General features: G+C 44.2%; 1 pseudogene across 1 annotated transcript in view; it reads left to right on the forward strand.

Moving 5' to 3' along the window:
* The first annotated feature begins 438 nt into the window (after positions 1-438).
* Positions 439-13,281, forward strand: part of LOC311130978 (PDZ domain-containing protein GIPC3-like) — a 61,202-nt pseudogene continuing 48,359 nt past the window's right edge. Inside the window, exons 1-4 of the transcript in view lie at positions 439-444; positions 3,637-3,936; positions 7,071-7,240; positions 9,971-10,151. The product of the transcript in view is annotated as a PDZ domain-containing protein GIPC3-like (transcript). The remainder of the gene's footprint in view (positions 445-3,636; positions 3,937-7,070; positions 7,241-9,970; positions 10,152-13,281) is intronic.

Here is a 13,281-nt window from a genome sequence, read left to right on the forward strand (position 1 = left end):
ACGGCGCAACTAGAGAACATTACCAACCCCTACGCTCTGTATTTTCCTCTGGCTGCCCCACCACCACAGATAGCACTGAGCTAGGCTGAAACACCTGCATTTTGGAGCTGCCTTAATAAAGAACGCAAAGAGGAGACCATTTTTATATGTGGCTTTATTAACTCAAAGATGATTTTTTTTTATACATTGTTTGCAAACTGATATGTGACACGTATTAATGCCAAAATAACATGCAAAACAGGGAAAACAATTATATATATATATATATTTATTTTTTGCTAAACAGGTGGGGCTCAACACAGGTGGGGCTCTGCACCACATGCCTTGAATGACGGGTCGCCACTGCACACAGGTGATGATCGCTCTCCTCCAACGCTTGGAAGAGCACTTTGGGACCTACTTCCCAATCTATTTGATTGTGATCCTGGCCCAGTTGACATGCCGGTAAGTGAAATTGAACAGCTGATCGAGCTGTCATGTGACCGAATGCATTCACGGGTCACAACAGAGGAGTTTTGGTTCCTGACTCAAAGGGAATAAATACCCTGCCGTCTCCCTCTAAGCATTAATGCCGTGTTCAAAACAACTGGGAACTCGGAAATCTCCGACTTCCGACTTCAGTGTGTTCAAGACAACTGGGAGCTCCGACTGGGAAAAATAGTTTTGGACGGTCATCCAACTCGGAATTCCAACTCGGGAACTCAGGCCTCTTTCTAGAGCTCCGACTTTCCGACCTGAAGATCACTGACGTCATGATTTGACCTCGTATTTTTCCATGTTCCCAGTTGTCTTGAAAGCACCATCAGTGCTCTCGTCTGCATTAAAACCAAATATCGATCCAGGTTGGATGTGACAGCAGAGATGACGTGCGCACTGTCGACCTTGCCCCCTGACTTTGAGAAGCTCAGAGGCGACATGCATCAAGCACACCCATCTCATTAGTGGTGGTGAGATAAGATACATTATGTCAGACTAATTTGCAATTGACTGTCATAGCCCCACATTAAAAGTATGTGATGGTGAGTTGAGAAGACAATCAGAAATACTGTTAGAATGTTTTTCAATTGACTGCCATAGCCCCAAATAAAAAAGTTAACATTTGCTGTTAATTACAGATTTTATTTCACATGGTTGGGGTCGCGAGAATTTTCAGATATCAATTTTTATGGGGGAAACCCTGATACAGTATAATCAACAAAAGCTAGAGTCATTTGCTGGTATTTCCAGATTCAAGAGGGAGATAGAAGACCTTTGTGTTTTCATCCCTGGGGGTCTTGGGAAAAGCCCAGACATGTCAGGGACCACTGGACATGCTGCGGCATAGTCACACTCTTAATCCTATTCATATTATATTTTACTAATCTTTAAAAGAAAGCAATTCAATTAATCAATTGGATACACCACTAATGCCCCAAAAAGTGCTATTTTCGTACCAGTCGGGTGTAGTGGAAACACTAACCAACACACATGCCTCCCGACAAGGGGGGTTCGAGCCACGCTTGGCCACTGTCTGTGCCCTTCCTTTCTGTGTCCCTCTTGATATCCGTCTCCCTCTGTACTTCACAACTATCCAGTCAAAATGTATCCTAAAAACGTAGACTACTAGTTTCCTAAATTTAGGGAATATCCTGTGCTTTAGGTAGCCTACATAATTTTGCAGGATTGGTCCAGGGTTTTGTGAATAAAATGGTAGAACTACAGACATAAATATAAAAACTAGGTCTTTCTATGATCGATTTTTACACCATAATAGAGTTGTACACTTCTTTATAGTTCTTGGCACACAAGCATTTCAGCATGGGGTAAAATTACACAACCATTTATCAGGCTAAGTAGGCTTCTTGTGTATCTGTGGGCTGTCTGTGCGGTCAAAAAGGTCAACACGTTGAGGAGGATTCACCTTGACTTGAATTCTTTGTCATTAATGAGGACTGGGGGACTTCACTCCTAGCCCAGAGTATACAGTGGCTTGCGAAAGTATTCACCCCCCTTGATTTTTGAGGAGTTTATATCATTTGATTTACACAACATGCCTACCACTTTGAAGATGCAACATATTTTTATTGTGAAACAGACAAGACATAAGACAAAAAAACAGTAATAACTATTCACCCCCCCAAAGTCAATACTTTGTAGAGCCACCTTTTGCAGCAATTACAGCTGCAGATCTCTTGGGGTATGTCTCTATAAGCTTGGCACATCTAGCCACTGGGATTTTTTCCCATTCTTCAAGGCAAAACTGCTCCAGCTCCTTCAAGTTGGATAGGTTCCGCTGGTATCCAGCAATCTTTAAGTCATGCCACAGATTCTCAATTGGATTGAGGTCTGGGCTTTGACTAGGCCATTCCAAGACATTTAAATGTTTCCCCTTAAACCACTCGAGTGTTGCTTTAGCAGTATGCTTAGGGTCATTGTCCTGCTGGAAGGTGAACCTTCGTCCCAGTCTGAAATCTCTGGAAGACTGAAACAGGTTTCCCTCAAGAATTTCCCTGTATTTAGCGCCATCCATCATTCCTTAAATTCTGACCAGTTTCCCAGTCCCTGCCGATGAAAAACATCCCCACAGCATGATGCTGCCACCACCATGCTTCACTGTGAGGATGGTGTTCTCGGGGTGATGAGAGGTGTTGGGTTTGCACCAGACATAGCGTTTTCCTTGATGGCCAAAAAGCTCAAGTTTAGTCTCATCTGACCAGAGTACCTTCTTCCATATGTTTGGGGAGTCTCCTATATGCCTTTTGGCGAACACCAAACGTGGTTGCTTATTTTTTTCTTTAAGCAATGGCTTTTTTCTGGCCACTCTTCCGTAAAGCCCAGCTCTGTGGAGTGTATGGCTTAAAGTGGTCCTATGGACAGATACTCCAATCTCCGCTGTGGAGCTTTGCAGCTCCTTCAGGGTTATCTTTGGTCTCTTTGTTGCCTCTCTGATTAATGCCCTCCTTGCCTGGTCCATGAGTTTTGGTGGGCGGCCCTCTCTTGGCAGGTTTGTTGGGGTGCCATATTCTTTCCATTTTTTAATAATGGATTTAATGGTGCTCCGTGGGATGTTCAAAGTTTCAGATATTTTTTTTATAACCCAACCCTGATCTGTACTTCTCCACAACTTTGTCCCTGACCTGTTTGAAGAGCTCCTTGGTCTTCATGGTGCCGCTTGCTTGATGGTGCCCCTTGCTTAGTGGTGTTGCAGACTCTGGGGCCTTTCAGAACAGGTGTATATGTACTGAGATCATGTGACACTTAGATTGCACACAGGTGGACTTTATTTAACTAATTATGTGACTTCTGAAGGTAATTGGTTGCACCAGATCTTATTTAGGGGCTTCATAGCAAAGGGGGTGAATACATATGCACGCACCACTTTTCAGTTATTTATTTTTTTGAATTTCTTGAAACAAGTGATTTTTTTTCATTTCACTTCACCAATTTGGACAATTTTGTGTATGTCCATTACATGAAATCCAAATAAAAATCAATTTAAATTACAGGTTGTAATGCAACAAAATAGGAAAAACGCCAAGGGGGATGAATACTTTTACAAGGCACTGTATCTCCTTACAACCAGCACTGGGTCATTGTCTGTCTACCAACACCAGGTGACACAGTTTGGGAGTCATTCGATGGATATGGTCAGGGCAGCAAGCACCAGGACTCACGGAGGACCACCAAGCCAGAGCTGGGGCCGATGCAGAACGGAGAGGAGATGAGCCCTCAAGCACAAGACAGCAACAAGGCTGGAGGGGCGGCCGCGAAGGAGGAGGAGAAGAGCCAGACCCCTCAGACCTACCTCCGCCTGGGCCTCCCGAGTGCACAAGGCCCAGGCTCGTCTTCCACACCCAGTTGGCCCATGGCAGCCCCACAGTCCTCATCCATGGCTTCACCAATGTCAAGGAGCTGTATTCCAAGATCGTCGAGGTGTTTCATATCTCTCCCTCTGAGGTACCGTAGGCTGGGGTGTTCTTTGTTAATTTCTGCTGGTTGGTTAGGCCAATACAGTATAAGATCTGATCATGAGGATGTTCTGATTTTAAGTCATGCTGGCAGGTTGAGTGATGTTATGAAAATGTAATATCTTAATGTTTATCTGATTTACTATTTTGAGAATTGTAGGTAGGAGGTGTAAAGTTGGTATAAAGTCTCAAATTAGACTGATGTATTACACAAAAATTTACTCAGGATCATTTTCAGAGTTGGAAGGACTTTGATCATTTTGACTTTTGATCGAATGTTACGTATAAAATAGTCAGTTTGAAAATAATTTATGAAACATTCCAGAACATTCCAGAGGCGATTTCTGAGATCCAGAGTTTACTGACTTGTCTTTACAGTAACTATGAATGAATGCTTTTAACAATGAACAACTACAATGTGTGGATGGCCTTCTAGTAATGTCGTAAAAGCAGCTGGAAGAACACACATTGTTCTTGAGAGAAATGTACTGATCTGGCCTGATGAACAACCTTTTAGTGGTTCACGGCTGTCCACACTGCAACCTGTTGCTGTCTCAATGCTATCACAGATGACAGAAAGATAGGGATTATCTAAGGTAGGTCAGTAGAATTATATAATATAGTTTTAAGAACACATTTGATACAATAATACAGAATCTTCCTTTCTTGGGGGGTACAGGTTTTGTCTTGTAAATGTTCCTAATAATGCTGTAGTTTGTGTATGTGCTATTATAGTTTTTTTTTTTTTTTTCAAGGCTTATGAGTGGGAGTACCCTGAAATGTGATGCAGCCAGCCATGTATAGAGCAGAACTATCAATATGGAGTCACGGTTTCACATGGGTTTTCACACGGTTTCATGTGGTACTGGTGGTATCCAGGGCAAAGCTTCAGAGGCTAGTGAAGATTAGGTCACGTCTGTCTAACTAGTATCACACTATTTAAGTCCATCTGCTCAATCTGTTTTACTGTATGTGGTTCTTGGCATTTATGTAATTTGTCTGTAAATGTGGAATATGTAAGTAACTGTCCGGTGTTTCCAGATTTCTATGAAATATGACCTATAATTATTTACAATATGAGTGAAATAGTTTTCCTTAAAAAATACATTAAAAGTACATTAAAAAGCAGCTTTTATGTGTTGGAATGGTGTGGGCATACCCCAACAATAGAATGGTGTGGGCGTATACCGGTCATAAAAGATATGAATGCGAGTAGACCGCTGATTGGCCAGCTCATCCTCTTCAGGAGGATGACTTCTTCATCTATGAGGAAATAGCAAGCATATTCTGATTCTATTTCTAATTCTAGGCCTTTGCATAGCAAGCTGGCAGCATTTCACATTACAACCTGCAATAAAGCTCTAGTGTCACTTGCTAGACAGGCTTATAACTGTCCTTTAACTAGTGTCAAAGACACCAGGCTAGGCTGAGACAAGAGTTTATAGGTAACAAATGACCTACAGGTAGCAAATTCAGCATCGAGAGAGATTACATCAGAGCAGAGGTTATTTCTTTTCCCAGAAATAGCATTAAACTAACAGTGTTTTAAGAGGTAAAAATATAAAACTATGATTCATTGACCACTAGCTGAATCCAGTGTTTTAGTGCTGGGCTAGAGAAAAGGATTGTCCTGTCCAGATAAGATCACAAAATGACCTTATGAAGGGCAGTCGCTTCGGTGACTCTGTTGCAACACTGCCCTCTGTTGTTGAGATTGAATGGTATGATATTGGAATTAGGAAAGGTTGTGTGTGTGGGCAATATGTTGTGAAATATTCAGTTACAGCCAGAAGAGAATGGATGGATTCTTCCTTCTAGGGAGTTTTTCCTAGCCAATCTGCCTCTGCTTCTGTTTTCTATTTGGTGTCTAGCCCAGGTTACTGTAAAAGTACTTAGTGACAACTGCTGATGTAAAAGGGTCTTTATAAATACATTCGATTGATTGATTGTTTGATCGGAAAACTGAAATCAGTGTTCTTATTGGGCAAGTTCAGTTAGTAACGTTTCACTCTGTTTAATTTTTTTCCTCCCTACTGAACACGATCCTGTCATATCCTTTGATGTTGATGACCCTACTGAAATTCCAAACAGATGAATCTTTAGACTTTATTACATTTTGGGGGTCTATTCTTCAAATGTATTTGATTTAGAGGAATAGGCCTATTTACTATTTGTACAAGCCATATCCATTCATTCTCACCACTTCATGGTGTTCCATAGAGTGGTAGCTGTTTTTTTGTTGTTGAATGAGATTACATGTTCTGAACTATACTGAACAAAAATATAAACGCAACATGTAAAGTGTTGGTCCCATTTTTCATTACCTGAAATAAAAGATTCCAGAAATTTTCCATACGGACAAAACATTATTTATCTCAAATTTTGGGCACAAATTTGTTTACCTCCCTGTTAGTGGGCATTTCTCCTTTGCCAAGATAATCCATCCACCTGACAGATGTGGCATATCAAGAAGATGATTAAACAGCATGATCATTACACAAGTGCACCTTGTGTTGGGGACAATAAAAGGCCACTCTAAAATGTGCAGTTTTGACACACTACACAATGCCACAGATCTCAAGTTTTGATTGAACGTGCAATTGGCATGCTGACTGCAGGAATGTCCAACAGAGCTGTTGCCAATAATGTTAATTTCTCGACCATAAACCGCCTCCAACGTCGTTTTAGAGAATCTGGCAATACATCCAACCGGCTTCAAAACCGCAGACCACGTGTAACCATGCCAGCCCAAGACCTCCACATCCAGCTTCTTCACTTGCATGATCGTCTGAGGAGGGTGCTGAGGAGTATTTATGTCTGTAATAACGCTCTTTTGTGGGGAAAACCTCATTCTGATTGGCTGGGCCTGGCTCCCCAGTGGGTGGACCTGGCTCCCAAGTGTGTGGGCCTATGCCCTCCAAGGCCCACCCATGGCTGCGCCCCTGCCCAGTCATGTGAAATCCATAGATTACCTAATTAGTTTATTTCAATTTACTGATTTCCTTCCATGAACTGTAACTCAGTAAAATATTTGATATTGTTGCATGTTGCGTTTATATTTTTGTACCTTCATATATTTCCTGCTGACCATTGCTCCTCTATCTCTTCTCTCTGTGGGCATAGATCCTCTTCTGTACTCTGAACTCCCACAAGGTGGACATGCAGAAGCTGTTGGGTGGTCAGATCGGCCTGGAGGTGTTAATCTTTGCCCATGTCAGGTGGAGGCCACCAAGACAGAGGACGCCCTCGGGCTGACCATCACTGACAACGGAGCAGGATACGCTTTCATTAAGGCAAAGACGTAAAGTAAGTAAGCAAGCCTTGTCCGAGCCAGAGCAGCCTATACAGTGCATTCGGAAACTATTTAGACCCCTTGACCTTTTCCACATTTTGTGATGTTACAGCCTTATTCTAAAATTAATTTAATTAATTATTTTCCTCAAATATCTACACACAATACCCCATAAGGACAAAGCGAAAACAGGTTTTAAAAATTTTAGCCAATTTATTGAAAATAAAGTATACATAAGTATTCAGACACTTTGCTACGAGACTCGAAATTGAGCTCAGGTGCATCCTTTTCCATTGATCATCCTTGAGATTTTCTACAACTTTGATTGGAGTCCACCTCTGGTAAATTCAATTGATTGGACATGATTCAGAAAGACACACACCTGTCTATATAAGGTCCCACGGTTGACAGTGTATGTCTGAGCAAAAACCAAGCCATGAGGTTGAAGGAATTGTCTGTAGAGCTCCGAGACAGGATTGTGTTGAGGCACAGATCTGGGGTGGGTACCAGAAAATTTCTGCAGCATTGAAGGTCCCCAAGGACACAGTGGCCTCCATCATTCGTAAATGGAAGAAGCTTGGAACCACCAAGACTCTTCCTAGAGCTGGCCACCCGGCCAAACTGAGCAATCACGGGAGAAGGGCCTTGGTCAGGGAGGTGACCAAGAACCCGATGGTCACTCTGACTGAGCTTCAGAGTTCCTCTGTGGAGATGGGAGAACCTTCCAGAAGGACAACCATCTCTGCAGCACTCCACCAATTAGGCCTTTATGGTAGAGTGGCCAGACGGAAGCCACTCCTCAGTAAAAGGCACATGACAGCCCGCTTGGAGTTTGCCAAAAGGCACCTAAATGACTCAGACCATGAGAAAAACTGAAAACCCGAGTGGCGCAGTGGTCTAAGGCCCTGCATCTCAGTGCTAGCTGTGCCACTAGAGATCCTGGTTCGAATCCAGGCTCTGTCGTAGCCGGCCGCGACCGGGAGACCCATGGGGCGGCGCACAATTGGCCCAGCGTTGTCCAGGGTAGGGGAGGGAATGGCCGGCAGGGATGTAGCTCAGTTGGTAGAGCATGGTGTTTGCAACGCCAGGGTTGTGGGTTCGATTCCAGTATAAAAAATAAGAATGTATGCACTAACTGTAAGTCGCTCTGGATAAGAGCGTCTGCTAAATGACTAAAATGTAAATGTAAAATGAGAAACAAGATTCTCTGGTCTGATGAAACCAAGATTGAACTCTTTGCCAAGCAAAGCATCACGTCTGGAGGAAACCTGGCACCATCCCTACGGTGAAGCATGCTGGTGGCAGCATCATGCTGTGGGGATGTTTTTCAGCGGCAGGGACTGAGAGACTAGTCAGGATGGAGGGAAAGATGAACGGCGCAAAGTACAGAGAGATCCTTCATGAAACCTGCTCCAGAGCGCTCAGGACCTTAGACTGGGGCGAAGGTTCACCTTCCAACAGGACAACGACCCTAAGCACACAGCCAAGACAACGCAGGAGTGGCATCAGGACAAGTCTCTGAATGTCCTTGAGTGGCCCAGCCAGAGCCCGGACTTGAACCCGATCGAACATCTCTGGAGAGACCTGAAAATAGCTGTGCAGTGACGCTCCCCATCCAACCTGACAGCTTGAGTGAATCTGCAGAGAAGAATGGGAGAAACTCCCCAAATACAGGTGTGCCAAGCTTGTAGCGTCATACCCAAGAAGACTCGAAGCTGTAATCGCTGACAAAGGTGCTTAACAAAGTACTGAGTAAAGGGTCTGAATACTTATAGTATGTTTTTTATTTTTAACACATTTGCAAAAAGTTCTAAAAACCTGTTTTTGCTTTGTCATTATGGGGTATTGTGTGTAGATTGATGAGAGAAAACTAACAATTTAATCCATTTTAGAATAAGGCTGTAACGTAACAAAATGTGGAAAAAGTCAAGGGGTCTGAATCCTTTCCGAATGCACTGTAGATGTAAAAGCCAGAAGTAGGGGCTAGAGCAGCGTTTCCCAAACTCGGTCCTCGGGACCTCAAGGGGTGCACGTTTTTGTTTTTGCCCTAACACTACACAGCTGATTCAAATTATCTTGATGATTAGTTGATTCTTTGAATCAGCTGTGTAGTGCTAGGGCAAAACACTAAACATGCACCCCTTGGGGTCCCGAGGACTGAGTTTGGGAAACCCTGGGTTAGAGGTAAAGGTCTGAGTTAAAGGCCAGGTTTTACATAAAGAGAGAAACATACCGTGAAAAAGGATTGACACATTTAAGGACTGGGCCAAATCTCAGCAGGGGAATACAATAGGACGTGGCTGCGCTTCCGTGACGTTCTATTTCCCCTCCCTCACTCCCTCCAAATGATGGTAAAGTTTGTCACAAAGCAGGCTCAAGGTTAAATTTGAGGTGATATGTATTTTAGCATACATGATAAAGGCCTATCTGTGCTACACCATACATACTGTATTTGGAGCAAAACAATGTATTTTAACCACAACATTATTTGCTAAAAAACGAACAAAAAATGATTGTTTTCCTTCCCAGCTGTCTGTAACTCCCCACCAATTGTGCTATTGAAGCCTTGCATATCCTTAATTACTGACCATTCCCTGTAATATTTTCTTTACTTATATGTGTGAATATGTAATATTAGAGCCTAGATACTTATCAAGATGCCAGCATTTAACGGAATAGGATTAAGTAGATGAACTACCTTCTACCCAAACCCTATCTTCTTTTTCTGCAGAGGATAAAGGAAGATAGCACCATTGACCGGCTCAAGACTGTATGCGTGGGCGATCACATTGAGGCCATCAATGACCAGAACATTGTCGGGTGTCAGCACTATGAAGTGGCTAAGATGCTAAAGGAGAAACCAAGGGGAACATCCTTCACACTACGACTGGTGGGGCCCAAGAAAGCCTTTGGTGAGTAACACTAATTCACAGGGTGTTGTTGAGATAACCATTTAATTCTAGGTAATACACATTCATTGATTGTAAAAAAAATTTAATAAACAGATTTTAGAAGAATAATTAATTTACTTTACTTTTTAGTTTCAGGGTAGTAATACATGTTTTTTTTTTTAAAAGTGTCAAAATTATTGGCACCCGTTTTCAATACTCCGGCACCCTCCCCTTGCGAAGTAACGGCACTGAGCCTTTTTCTTAAATGTTTAATGACATTGGAGAACACATTGGGAGGGATCTTAGGGCATTCCTCCATACAAAATCTTCCCATATCCTTTATATCCTTCGGTCTGCGCTTATGGACTACCCTCTTCAATTCAAGCCACAGGTTTTCAATGGGGTTCAAGTACGGAGACTGAGATGGTCATTGCAAAAAAAATATTTTGTGGTCAATTAACATTTTCTTTGTGGATTTTGATGTATGCTTGGGGTTATTGTCTTGCTGGAAGATCCACTTGAGGCCAAGTTTCAGCCTCCTGGCATAGGCATAGGCAACCAGGTTTTTGGCTAAAATGTCCTGGTACTTGGTAGAGTTCATGATGCCGTTAACCTTAACAAGGCCATCCTTCTTTCGACGCCAAGCCCACCACTGGTGTGCGTGGCCAAAGAGCTCTATGTCGTGAACATTGCACTGGTTCCAATACTGATGTCGTTTAGCAAACTCCACGAGTTTACATTTGTTGGTTACTCTCAATAAAGGCTTTTTTCTGGCAACCCTTCCAAAGAGCATATTGGCATGGAGGTGGCATCTAATTGTAGATTTGGAGACCTAGTGAGCCAAAGATGTGACCAAGTTTTGTAATTCTCCAACTTTGGATTTTTCTTTTCCTCCAGAACCATCTTCCTCACTGTGCGTGGGACAAGATACACTTGCGTCCAATACCAGGCAAGTTCACCACTGTTCCAGTAGTTTAAAACTTCTTAATTGTTGCCCCGATAGTGGTAAGTGGTATATTGGGTTTTTAGCAAAACATTTTTACCCATTGCCTGATATATGAAGGTCAACAGATTTGTCTCTTTTCGTTTGTGAGCTCTTTGCCTTTTCCCATGGTGATGGATGACAAAGGGATTTTACATGCATTTTACATCATTTTAATACCCCAGTAAAAAGGGAAGCCATGGAAGGCTACAATACAGTTCCTTAAACTGAGATTAATTTTAAAAAGTAGAATGTTAATGCAGATTTTAATTTTGGTTGATTTTATTTATAAGAATCTTTAGGGGTGCCAATCATTTTGACACCTATCTTTTTTAGAAGAAAAAATATTAGTTGTTAAACAAAATCTCTTTCTCTTTCTATACAAGAATATAATTTCACAAATTTTTTCAGCATACAATATAGCTCAGTATTTGTATAATTTATTTTATCAAGTATTTTTTTCTCATCTTGTTACAGGAGGTGGTCGCAGTTCCGGAGCGACCCACTAGGTGTCATCCTCCTCACTCACAGTCGGGACTAATCATCATCCTATTGGTGTCACCTGTGTCCGTTATTTTGTATCCTGGCTTTGGGACCACCAGGAAAGATCCTTGTTTCACAATCTTTGTCTACTGTCTACTGTCTATCCTTCACCGCACCTGGGTCACACCTCACACCAACCCTTACAGAAAACTGAGCCAATATGGACCCAGCGGAGGCAGCACAGTATCATAGTGCATTGGCAACGCAGGGAGCCATGCTGAACCAGCATGACCGAAGCCTGCAGCAGATCACCGAGAATCTCCGGCAGCTGACAATCGCTGTGCAGTGCCGGATGGACACCCGACCAGCCCCGGCAGCCGGAGGAACGGACGCCGCGGTAGCGACATCGCGGGAACCCAGCCTACCACCTCCGGAGAGGTACGAGGGCTGCAGGGAATTCCTCACCCAGTGTTCACTAGTATTTAGCCTACAACCCTCCTCCTTCCCGACGGAGCAGGGCCGGGTGGCCTACACTATCACTCTGTTGACGGGTCGGGCCCTTTCCTGGGCTACCGCGGAGTGGGAGAGCCAAACTCCGGTGTGCTCCGACTCCTACCACCCGGGAGCTACGCAAGATGTTCGACACCTCTCGGGTGGTGTCGGGGCCTGTCGGCAGGGTGACCGTTCGGTGGCGGACTACTCTGTGGAGTTCTGGACCCGGGCTCGAGAGGCAGGATGGGAGGAGGCCGCCCTGGTCGTCCTTTACGCGCAGGGACTATTGGAGGCGATGAAGGACGAACTCTCCTTCAGGGAGTTGCCTGAGCGACTGGACGGCCTTGTCGACCTCTCTGTGTGGGTAGACAATCGGCGTTGTGAGAGGGCGCAGGAGAGAGGCATGACGCAAGGTGCGCCTCCGCGTCCCCCTATCACCCGGAGGCTTTCTGCCGATTCAGGGAGGAGACACCTCAGGAGGAGGCTATGCAGCTGGGTGCGGCACGCTTGTCCAGGATGGAGAGGCAGAGGCGTCTGCGCCAGGGCGTTGCCTGTACTGCGGCCAGGGAGGTAACCACTGCGACTCATGCCCGGAGAAGCTGGGAAACGGGAGGGCTCGCTAGTATCGGGAGGGGTGCTAGCAGGCCGGAACCGAAACCCCAACTCCAGAGACTCCCAGACTTTTCTCCCTGTCAGGGTTCAATGGGCCCTGTTCGTTGGCCGCATTCACTGGTGGATTCTGGGGCAGCGGGAAACCTGATGGACGCGGGGCTGGCCCAAGGGTGGAGCGTTCCGTGACTCTCCCTTTCCGAGCCGGTTCCGGTCATGGACCTGGACGGCCGGCCGTTGGGGTCGGGCTTCATCACCCGGCGCACTGTTCCCGTGCGTGTCCGGGTGGTGGGGGGCTATGGGAGGATATCCAGTTATAAAGTATGGTCACATTTCATTTGCTCTCTTAAACCCACCCTTTGGAATGACTTCGATAGCGACAGTCAATTTATTTAGTTTTTAAGTGGAGCCCTCTCAGCAATCATTCTCAATGACTAAAATGTAAATGTAATAGTAAGTGACAAATGACAAGGCTAAGCAGGGTTTGGTTAAAACCCTGGATGGGAGACTAAAGGGTAGCTGTAGATAGATCAATTCTCCAGTAGGTGGTGCTGTTGTACAAATTCAACATGTTTTCTACAAGGT

Source organism: Coregonus lavaretus (genome assembly GCF_964263955.1).
Source record: "Coregonus lavaretus genome assembly, chromosome: 6".
In the NCBI taxonomy this organism is placed as follows: domain Eukaryota; kingdom Metazoa; phylum Chordata; class Actinopteri; order Salmoniformes; family Salmonidae; genus Coregonus; species Coregonus lavaretus.